Raw genomic sequence first — 11,799 nt, forward strand, 5'->3', positions numbered from 1 at the left:
GATTAGCGATGCTCGACTCGAACTATAATGCAAATATGAAAGTGCCCTCATAAGAGGAAAACGATTAGATTAATTAAGTTGATTGATGTGGAGTTGGTCAAATTGGTCGGTCATGCAAACGAGGCTGGTACTCAGAAAGATCCAAGCTTACGTGGTCGAATGTTCAAGCACGTAGACGCCAAAAAGTAAGAACAAAGGTCTAGAATGCAAAGGGAGAAGAGAAGGGCGGACACTCGCGTGAGAAATATGAGGAGCGAAGGTTCCTATTTATACTAATCACGTGAAGGAATTAGGGTTTCAGAGAGTGTTTGGAAGTGAATCTCGGAAAGATATGAAAAAGATACGAAAATTACGCAGAAAAGGACCTGGGAAGAGGCGCAGTAGCCACTGCGTCTCTTGGAAGAGGCGCAGCACCTGCTGCATCTGTTCCCAAGTGGTTTCCTCCTGCGGAAGAAAGATTTCCGTGTTTAAGTTATGGTAGGACGGAATAATTTGGTTTTCCTTAATATCTTATGTGAATATTACGGGAAATTGTTTACCAAAGGATAAAGATTTGTGAAATATTCATAAAATATGGAATAGAAATATCCGGAACATTCCAGGACATTCTGACTCGGGATTTAATGGTTATCAGAAAATGAAGACGGTTTTAGGCTCGGACTCCAAATGTACTCTAATTACTGTCAAAACGACCGTATCGGCACGTAGATGACAACTAAGAGGTAGACATTAGTATTTGAGCAATCACTTGACGATAAACTTACGAACTGTCACAAATCGTTCTGCGTAGCAAACATGCGGTCCAATCATCACCGGGTGGTTTGCGAGAGGTGCAGAAATGAGGTATCTACAGAGCCCCCACTTTAACTGAGGCTTGGACAAGGCGAAAGTCAAAGTATAGACATCAGGTCAATCGAAGATTACAACCTGACGACTATGGCGACGCGAGGCGGCTCAAGGGGTCTGAGCCAAGGACCTGTCGTCGGGAACATTTTAGAGTCTGTCGACTATCGGAGAGAGTCGTTTAAAGTCCATTAGACTACGTGAGGAGGCTCGCCAGCCATAAGAAGAGACCATACCTGAGACTTCTTTCTTGAGATGCTTCCGGAGGCGCTTGGGAGCTAAGGTTTAGACCTAAAAGATATATAAAGATTGTGCTAGGGTATGGGGCCCTAAAGGAAAGCATCGGTGGGAAGGAGGCCCGAGTATAAGTTTAACTTAAGGGTAAATGAGGCTCGAGTACAGGAACTCCATTGGTTTGGGAATTTGTGGAGAACGACACGTTCGTCGCACTCCGAGGGAAAACAAGAAATGTTGTGAGCGGCAGGACACGGGCGGGAACTGCTGGGAGAAATCTGTTCGTGTTCAGCTTCGAACAAACTTCAGAAAAGATAGGGGTTGATGTTGATCTCCACGTCTCGAGAGGGAAAGTATATCCGCTTACTCTTGTTGGGGAACATAATCGGGAATTAATCTCCATGTCTCGAGAGGGAAAGTCTATCCGCTTACTCTCGTTGGGGAAATATAATGAAGGCGTGTTGAAACACCTGTGAAAGAATAAATGCTCGTTGAAACAAGCAAGGGTCTTGGAAGCAATAAAAAACGTGCAATAGTCTGCAGCTGGCTTTGAAAATGCGGGCCGGAACGAAAGATAATCGTCAAACGGACCAAATGGATAAAATAGCATCGGGGAAGAGGCGCACCAAAGATGGGCCCACAAATAACAAACTCATAACGAACTTTTGAAAACTCATATGGAGGGAACACCAGGAAGAGGCGCAGCAAGAGCTGCGTCTCTTGGAAGAGGCGCAGCGCCAGATGCGTCTATTCCCCAAAGTGTTTTTTTCTGCGTAAAAACACGATAAACAGAGGGGTTGTGTTCATTTGTTCGAAACATAAATCCTCTCTTTCTCTCTCAAATATTAACCATTTCCGCCAAGGTTTGATCCAAAAGCTTGCATTAATCATGACTAATCGAGGTATGTGTCTCATTCTTGCATTAACCTTCTGTATTTGTTCAATTTTGGATCGAAAGAATTAGGGTTTATGACCCAATTGATCGAAAATTTTAGGCTTTTCCCCCAAATGCATTTGCCTTATGAAATTAACATTAGAAACGGGTAATTGGTAGTATAAGGAACCTAACCATGTATTTGTTTCGAATTTTCGTTGAGTTTTGAGCATTTGAGACGGTTTCACAGCTAAACCGTAAATTGCTTCGAAAATAGCCTTAGGATTGTCCATTTGCGATGAAACTTGATATTTGGGATCCTTGTATGATGGGTAAACTTTCTATCATCTCGGAATTTTGGTTTGTGACGGCTTTTTCAGAACACTTTTCTAGGGCATAATCGCCGTTATAACGAAATGCTGCCGAAATTTCGACTTGAACCCAGAACTAGGCTGCAAATTAGGCTTGACTTGACCCAAATTACCACATAAACGATCGGGTTTGTGAGAATATGGCCAAAGATGGCGAGAAAAGAGCGGTTTCAGGGCTTCCAAAGGCTCAAAAATCCCTTAACCAAGGCGCGTCGTCACGTGACGCGGCCTAAATTCGCTTTAATGTTGCAGGTGATGAGGCTTCTACTTGGAGGACTCCCATGGAGATAGACACTGCTCTGATCGAGGAGGCTTTAGAGCAGGCCTTCACCGCCGCGGTGATGGCTGCTGGGGACGAGGTCCGTGAGGAGGAGGTCACGAGGAGGAGGAGGCCGAGGAGACGGGCCAACGTTGGACGAGGAGGTCGTCACCGAGGGGAGCACCGCGTGGGCGAGACACGGGAGAGTAGGGCACTGTTGTGGTCGCAGAGGGTCACCTGTCCTACAGGACGGTGAAGAGCTTGGTAAATAGGAATTCACTACTCATCTTCTTTCATTCATTTGTTCATATCTCTTCCAATTTTCACTCAAAAAAACTAAAGATAGCTTTTGTTTCAAATCATAAAAGGAGGCCGGGAACATCAGGTCGTTCTCGGGTTACACAACAGCGATGGAGTGCTACGAGCGGCTGTCGGCGGAGGAGCGCGCCATGATCGAGCGTGGAGCGTTTGGTGCCTTGGTGCAGGCCTGGAGGGATATCGCGAAGAGGAAGCTGCGGGCTAACCTTAGCCTGGTCCGCGCTTTCTTGGACCGATTCTGGGATACGACTTCCACGTTTCACATGCCTTATGGTGAGGTGGGAGTCACTCTGGAGGACTACGACATGATTTCTGGTCTGCCGTGCGGGACTGAGGCTGTGGAGTGGCCGGAGACTGCCATGAGGGTTGACTCGGCCGAGGCTAGGAGGTTGATCGGCTGGAACTTGTCGCCGAGGGCTGTCATAGTGCCGGGTTTGGTGCCCAGCTCCTACGTTCGAGACTACTTTGCGGGAAAGATCCCGGCGCTGGTGACGATTGACGGGAGGGAGACGACTCCTCCTCCCTGTACAGCTGAGTAGAGGGTTCGGTTGTGGCTCTGGTGGTTTCTGTCTTCGATCTACCTCGGAGACAAGGGAGAGAGGCTGTCGACGAAGCTTCTTCCCTTCCTTTCTGACCTGGGCGCCCTAGGGCGTTGGGACTGGGTCACTGCTGGTTTTGTGGTCCTCATCCGCTTCATGAGGGCCATGGTTCGTTCGGAGTTGATGGAGAAGGGGACTTCTCCTGGCGCTGTCGGACCTGGACTACTGCTGGAGGTATGAACCTTCATTTAGACCAAAATCAATTCCTTTCTTTATCAAATCACGAAAGATCGTTTTTGACTATCTTGCTTTACATGCGTGGGTGTACTCCTACTTCCCGGGACTCGCGCCTAAGAGGATGGAGCCGCTGGAGAAGGCCTATCCCGTGGTGAGGGATTGGGTGATGTGCAGGACGAAGAGCAAGCGTTCTTCTCACGGTGTCTATCGGCGGGACGTGAACGCTCTTCAGCTAGACAGCGTAAGCATCTTATATTCATTTGCTTCTATATTGCCTTTAAATTGATCATAAGAATAATTCTTTTGTTTATCTTGTCCCAGTGGGTGCCCAGGCCTTGGGTGGAGTACGCTGACATGCCTCCTTTTGTGGCTGAGGTCCTTCGACCTAGGAGCTCGAGCCGGCTGCTGTTGAGGACGTCGATGGGTCCTGTATGGTAGTTGGGCGAGCGCTTGGCTCGTCAGTGCTATCGGGACGTGTTGACGGTTCTTGTCGATCCTCCCAGGACGATGTTCAGGGAGCCTTCTGAGGCAGAGAGGGAGGCTGACTTGGCTTGCGCTAGTGGTGACGCCCTCCTCCTTCCTGACGAGGACTACTCGGCGTTCCTCTACGGGAGGTTGGCGTACTGGCCGGTAGTGGTGAGCATCTTTACTCTTCCTCTTTACTTGATTTTTGAGAACTATGATGAAAGATCATCGATTAATGAGAAAGATTTGGTTTTGCAGGAGGTTGAGGCGGCGGGCATCGAGCCCCCAGAGTACCCCGAGACCCTCGAGTACACTGACGCGACCGGAGGACGACGATCTCCGAGCTGCGTGACTTGCCTTGGCTGTGACAGATGCTGGCCTGGACGACTGGCAGCATCTGATTCGAAGGGTAAACCTCTAATTTTGTGTAATTTTTGTGTAAGAACACATTTGATTGAGTTTATTCAATTATTGAGGACTTCTTTTTGAAAATGCAGGTTGCGCCGTCTCGGTTCGTGGCCTTAGGGAGGGTGGCCAACCGGGTGCGAGCTACTGCCGTCGAGGCACTTGTCGGTGGTCGAGGCCGTCAGGTATGAACCTTGTGCCTGTTTCATTTTTGAATTTTGATTTTCCAACTTTTCTTGAAACGATTGACATGAGCCAATTTTGTTGTTTACAGGGGGACCGCGACCTGGAGCGAGAGTTGACCCAGTCTCGGGAGGAGACAGCTCGCTTGTTGAGGGAGCTCGGGGTTCGAGACGCCGAGATTACTGCTCTTGCGGCAAGGGTTTCAGAGCTGGAGGGCGACCAGCAGTAGTTTTGTGTAGTTTTTTGTTTGTTTGTTGGCTGTATTTTGCACATTTGTACATTTGGACCTTCATTTTGAACATTCTGGACTTTGTTTGGGGCTCGAGCCCACAGTTTATTGTACATTTCCCTTTTTGGTTGTATATAAGATGGCCTGAGTGCCTTTGCTGCTGGGTTGCGTTGCTTGTACCTGCAGGTTAGCTTTGAACAGGTTTGGTAGATGACGGTTTACGCCGTCATGCCGCCGAAATTTACATAGAAATCACGCAAAACATACATATGGCCTTAATTAGCGCAAAACGAATGACTCACAAGAATGCAAAAATGCAAAAATTTTGCCGGAAATAACCGGACGGTAGGGAGGGTTACCCCCTAAAAAAAAAGAAAGAATAGAAATCTATAAGTTAGAAATGAGATGATTAAAAAAATGAAATAATTGGAACGAATTTAAATTTAGAGTTATTTCCTAAAATGAATTATAAAAATGAAAATTATTTCCTAAAATGAAAATGTACAAGTGTGCGAAAATGACGAAAGTGTCGATGTCGTCTCGGAAAGCGTGCCCGCGGAAGTTAGGAAACCCGAAATATGGTAATTTTCACGTATTTGACAAAATAATAACCCGTAGGAATAGGAAGTTATTCGTCATGGAATTAGGAAAGATTCAACGCGGAAAATCACAGAAGTTAAGCTGAGGAAGAGGCGCAGCATGAGCTGCGTCCCTTTGAAGAGGCGCAGCAGGTGCTGCGCCTGTTCCCAGGTGGTTCCGTTCTGGCAGATTTTTGGAAATAGAAATTAGTATAAATAGAGACGTCGATGGAGCTTTTATTAACACAATTCTTCCGTCTCTTCTTCGTCTTATTACATAAAACTCTCAAAATAATCTTTCATCATGAATACTTTAGAGGTTCGCTTAAAAGAATGGACCAACGAATTTTCCAACACGGAGAAACATGATATGGGCGCCTATAATCTTGGATCACTGCTGAGTTTGAAGCTTATCAAGGTTGTCAAACCGTTCTTGGATGCTTGTCTCGATTATTGGGACCCGAATTACCATGTTTTTGCGTTCCCTGGAGGCGATATTTGCCCATTTCCTGAAGAAATTGCTGCAATTGGTGGGTGGGACCCTGAACACTTGTGTGCCATTCCTTCTACTTCGCAAGGGTACAAGAGCAAATTTAGAGATTTGCTTGGGTTGACTAGACTGGAGGTGGACCGTTTAGTGACCTCGAAGGGAGTGCGGATGTTGGACTTCATTGACCGATTTATTAACAGGGCTGATCCCACCGTTTCTTATGCTGCTAGGCGAAGGGCATTTGGGTTTTGCTTGTTGCATGTGTATGTCTTCCAAGGGAATGTTGATGAAGACTTGAGAGGTAATCCCCGTCTTCTGGGCCTTGTTGAGCAAATGGAGCTGCGCAGGAGCCCAGCTTGTTTATGCTTAGGAGAGATCCTTTTGGGCTTGGATAATAGGAAAGCCAATCGCGACCTACCGTATTTGGGAAGTCCCGTCATTCTGCAGGTAAAAGAACATTTCTTTCTTTTTCTCTTCCTTTCTTTTTTTTCGTTCGTTTTTTTCGTTCGTTTTTTTTTTCGTTTTTTGTTTTTTGTTTTTTTTGATGTCTAATACCCGCTTTTGGTAGGTTTGGCTTATGGAACGGCTTCGATTGATCGAGCCCCCAGTTCATGTTCCTTTCTATCATGCTCGTTCAATTGCAATGACGACCAGGCTTTACATGGTGGACTTCACCCGAGTTTGCAATTATTGGGAGAACAAACTGAAGAGTGATGATGGCCCGTTGATTAGGTGGATTGTGCCGTGGTGGCACCTCAAATCTGTTACTGGAATGTCTTCTTTGGATCCTACTCGGTCCGTGCGTATTCCTGGCCTGGAATTTATGGTGTGCATTTTCCCGGAGAGGCTGATGAGACAAGTTGGACTAAAACAGACAATCCCAAAGCTTGATACTGTCTCGCAGACTGCTGTGGCGCTGACTACAGAGAGCCGAAGGGAGTGGGCCATTAAATGGGCTCAAAGAAATGTATGGTTCTTGAACTCTTCTGCTAATTCCTTATGGGTGTCGGATTCTTATCTGCGATGGAGGAAAGCTACTACTCCGGAAGAGCGCGAGAGATTGAGAAAGCGTGAGCCCGTTGACTACAAGGTGCGCGGGGTGGAGAAAGAGAAAGAAAAGCATTTGACTGAGGGAGAGGAAGAAGCCGGGTTTCGAGTCGTTCATCCTTCGAAGAAACCAAAGACCTCTCCTGTCGTAGAGATGGTGATTGGCAAGAATGGAAAGTCTAGGCCCCGAGAAAGACCTTTGGTGATTAGGTCCGAAGTGGCGCAAGAGCGTCCGGCTCGAGGCCGTGACAAGAAATATGACAAGAATGACAAGGGCAAAGGGAAGATGGAACAATAGCCCGAGTCTTTATATATTATTTATTATTATTATTATTTATTGTTGTAATAAAAAGGTGGGGTATTTAGAATCCTAGCCTATTTTTATTTTTATTATGTAGCGTATTATTATTAGAAAACGAATGAAATAAAAAAGGTTAAATGGTTATGAAACCGTTGTGATTTTCTATTTATTATTCTTGTCGAATTCCAAATGCAATGCAAATGTCCTTCTATTTACATTTTAAATATAATGGGTTGTATCCTGTAAAGGATTGCCTACGTATTCATTAAAAAATGAAATCAAACCCTTGCGCGTAGTTCGAGTAAATGTAAAATAATAATTGTTCTAAGTAAGAGCTTGTAATGAACTTCGAAAAATAAGCATGAGCTTTTTTTGCTTACTCTGAAGGTGCAAATTTAGTTTATTTGATGATATGAGGATGACAAATAGTCAAAATGCACGAGCGAAGTGACATTAGCGTATTTCAGCTTGGCCAGGGGCCGTTTATTTAGTGCCACAAGAGCGACACGTGAGGTTACGCGAGGCGCGTTTTTGTTCCTATTCTAGGCATAATACCGTTTTAGTTGGTCAAGGTTTGTCGGGTTGGAAAACTCATTCCCGTCTAGGTCTGTGATTCTAACCACACCCCCTGGAAGTATGGATTTGACTAGAAATGGTCCGGCCCAATTAGGTTTGAATTTTTCCCGTGGGTCAACAGGTAGAAGACCTCTAACCGATTTAAGTACGAAGTCTCCTTCCTTGATGTTTCTTGGCCTAACCCTTTTGTTGAAAGCTCGTTTGATACGTGCTTGATATGTTTGGACATTATGCAAGGCGCGTAGCCTACGTTCATCCAGAAGGATGAGTTCTTCATATCTATCCCTCTTCCAATCGGCTTCTGGGATTTGACTTTCGAGTAGAATATGCAAGGATGGTATCTCTAGCTCAACTGGTTGTACAGCTTCCATGCCGTAAGTCAATTAGAAAGGGGTAGCCCCAGTGGGCGTCCTAACAGATGTACGATATCCCCATAAAGCAAAGGGTATCTTGCTCGGCCAATCTCGATAGTTGTCAATCATTTTCTTGAGAATTGTGACAACGTTCTTATTTGCTGCCTCTACCGCGCCGTTAGTCTGTGGTCTATAGGGCGAAGAGTGGTGATGCCTAATCTTGTATTTGGCTAGCAATTGCTCAGTCTCAGCATGGAAATGTGATCCATTATCACTAATGATCTCATGTGGGCAACCGTATCGACAGATGATGTTGTTTTGTATGAACTTTGCCACATTTTTAGCCGTAAGACTAGTGTAGAAAGCCGCTTCTACCCATTTGGTGAAATAGTCGATTGCCACTAGGATGAAACAGTGACCTCCTGTTCCGGTTGGGGTTATCTTCCCGATTATGTCAATTCCCCAAGCAGAAAATGGCCAAGGAGAGGTCATCGTATGGAGCAATGAAGGAGGGACGTGTTGTACATTCCCGAAGATTTGGCAATTGTGGCAATGTCTTACGTATTTGATGCAATTGGATTCCATTGTGGTCCAATAATATCCCAAATGTGTGATTTTCTTTGCCATCATAGGCCTACTCATGTGAGGACCGCATTCTCCATCGTGGACTTCTTTCATCACCTTTCGTGCCTGTTAATGATCAAGGCAACGTAGGATTACACCAAGAGGTGTTCTTTTGTATAACTCTCCTTGCATGAGAACGTATTGGGAAGCTAGTAGGCGTATAGCACGTTGTCCCCTTTTGTCCATATCGGGTGGATAGGTACCATTGAGCTTGAAATTCAGGATTGCTTGGAACCAGGGTTCCTGCGCGATTCCCTCTTCGTCGGTGATTTGGTGTATATAAGCCGGCTCTGACCGTCGTTCGATGCACAAAGGCATTTCCACCATGTCATCTGGCATATTAATCAAAGATGCAAGTTTTGCAAGAGCATCTGCAAATTGATTTTCTTCCCGAGGTAGGTGTAGATATGTCACGTGATCAAAGAATTGTGCAACTTGGTCTATTCTTGCTTGATAAGGTACTAGGCTTTCGCTTCGAATTTTCCAAGATCTTGTAACTTGGTTGATGATCAGTGATGAATCCCCATGTACTCGGAGGTTTTTAATGCCCAAGCTTACTGCCGCTTGTAATCCAATGAGACAAGCTTCGTATTCGGCAGCATTATTTGTCACCTCGAAGTCGAGTTTGACAGCAATTGGTGTATGATCACCTTCAGGAGAAATGAGCAACAATCCTATTCCAAATCCTCTTATGTTTGATGCCCCATCAAAGTAAAGGTCCCAGGAGTCTACATCAGTTTGGAGTATATCCTCGTCCGGAAATGACCAAGTATCTATTGTTTGTGCATCATTGATGGGATTTTCTGCGAAGAATTCGGCAACGGCACGCCCTTTTATAACTTTCAGAGGCACGTATTTGAGGTCGAATTCTGAGAGCATCAAGGTCCATCTTGCTAGGCGTCCATTGAAGACGGGTTTCTCGAAGAGGTATTTGACTGAATCCATTTTGGAGTATATTTTGACGGAGTAGCTAAGCATGTAATGGCGTAGCTTCTTCGTCGCCCACACAAGAGCGAGGCATGTCTTTTCGAGTTGTGAGTATTTGCACTCGTACTCCAAGAACTTCTTACTAAGGTAGTAGATAGCTCTTTCTTCACTTCCTACGGTCTGAGCTAGCATGGCACCCATGGTTTTTTGCCATTGTGAGATATAAACCAAGAGGTTGATCTCGTTGAGGTGGCATGAGCACTGGTGGTTTAGCCAATATTTCATTGATTCGGTCGAATGCCTTTTGACAATCATCATCCCACATGGTGTGGTCTGTTTTCTTGAGCTTCTTGAAGATAGGCTCGCAAATCATGGTGAGTTTCGAAATGAATCGACTTATATATTGAACTTTTCCCAGGAATCCTCTGACTTCTTTTTCTGTTTGAGGTTGTGGCATTTCGATCAGAGCCTTGATCTTGGAAGGGCCTATTTCTATACCTCGTTGGCTAACGACTGATACGTGCATTTTATATAGTCTTTTTAGGCCTTTGTATGCACGTATTTCTATGCTATTATCGTAGTTTATGCTACGAAATGCCCCGAATATGCTACTTTGGTTTGTTTTGTCTTATTTGCAGGAATGAACCAGAAAGTAGTGAAATCAAGCCTTTTACCGTCCGTTTATCATGCATTTGGAGGAAGAGTGAATTTGGAGCGGGAATGTAGCTATTTTGAGATGCGCAAAGAAGAAAGATAGCTAGGCGAGCAAAGGAAGAACTTCAAATTGCTAGTGCCTAATTTGGAGAGCCATATCTCGAGTTCTTCAACTGATATTCAGGTGATTCCAATTGGAGATGAAATTTTGTCCTCTTAGCTTTCCAATGCCACCGGAATCACCCTGTTTGACCAAGTAACGAAGAAATGGCAGCCATTTGAAGTTCAGTGCGCAAAGCAGGAAATGTCCGCTGGAATCTACTCGATCGAGTAGATTTATGCTCGATCGAGTACTAGCTACAGCGAGAAGGATATTGTCGAGTATAATTAATTTTATCTTATGCTTATCTTATATTTAGTTAATAATAATGATACTACTTAGTATAAATAAGAGTAGTTTAGACCTAATAGCACATCATTCATTCCCGGAGTCGAGAGGGACGGACGACTACCTTGCTCTTCATTTCTATTAATTCCGGATCTATTTTCTACCGTAACTTTTTCCCTTCTTTTCCCTCTTTATTTTATGTTAATGTTTATTGTTCTTAATTCCTTTATTCTCGTTCTCCCTTTACCCATGTCTAGCTAAATACTCTTGCTAGGATTAGGTGATTCATTAGACTAATGTTAATTGCTAATTAGGTTTATAGATCTGTCGTTGTAGTTGTAGTCTATGTTGTTAATCGCTGCTTTAACTGTATCCTGCTAGTTGAGTCGACACAATTAGCCTTTTAATATTGTTAAACCTTGACCTGGAGCGAAAGCTGGAATAGGTGAGACCTGCAGTGAACAATAGGATGCTTTAGTGAGGGCGAAAGTTAAGCTAATAGCATTTTAGGGCGAATTGAGACCGAAAGGAGATATTCATTGCCCCTTAGACCGACACATCGACTGATCTGTGACCTTACCTGCAATTAACTGACGTTTATTGATGACCCGAAATCCTAGTTTCCCTTCTCTTTCTGTTAATTTCTTCTATTTTTATCTCTCTTTCCTTAGTCTCTTTAGTTCAGTTGAAATAATCAAAACCCCCCAGAAAATTCGTAGACTGAGATAAGACACTTCGAACTCCCTACCTCCCTGCGGATCGACCCTTACTACCGCTTGCTAGTTGTAGTTTGGAATTTATAAATATTATTTTTGGTACTCACTTCGACAGGTATCAACGACGTATCCCAGGAGTTTGCCAGATGTTACTCCTAATGTGCATTTCTGAGGATTGAGCCTCATGT

This window comes from Silene latifolia, chromosome 11, assembly GCF_048544455.1.
Source record: "Silene latifolia isolate original U9 population chromosome 11, ASM4854445v1, whole genome shotgun sequence".
Taxonomy (NCBI): domain Eukaryota; kingdom Viridiplantae; phylum Streptophyta; class Magnoliopsida; order Caryophyllales; family Caryophyllaceae; genus Silene; species Silene latifolia.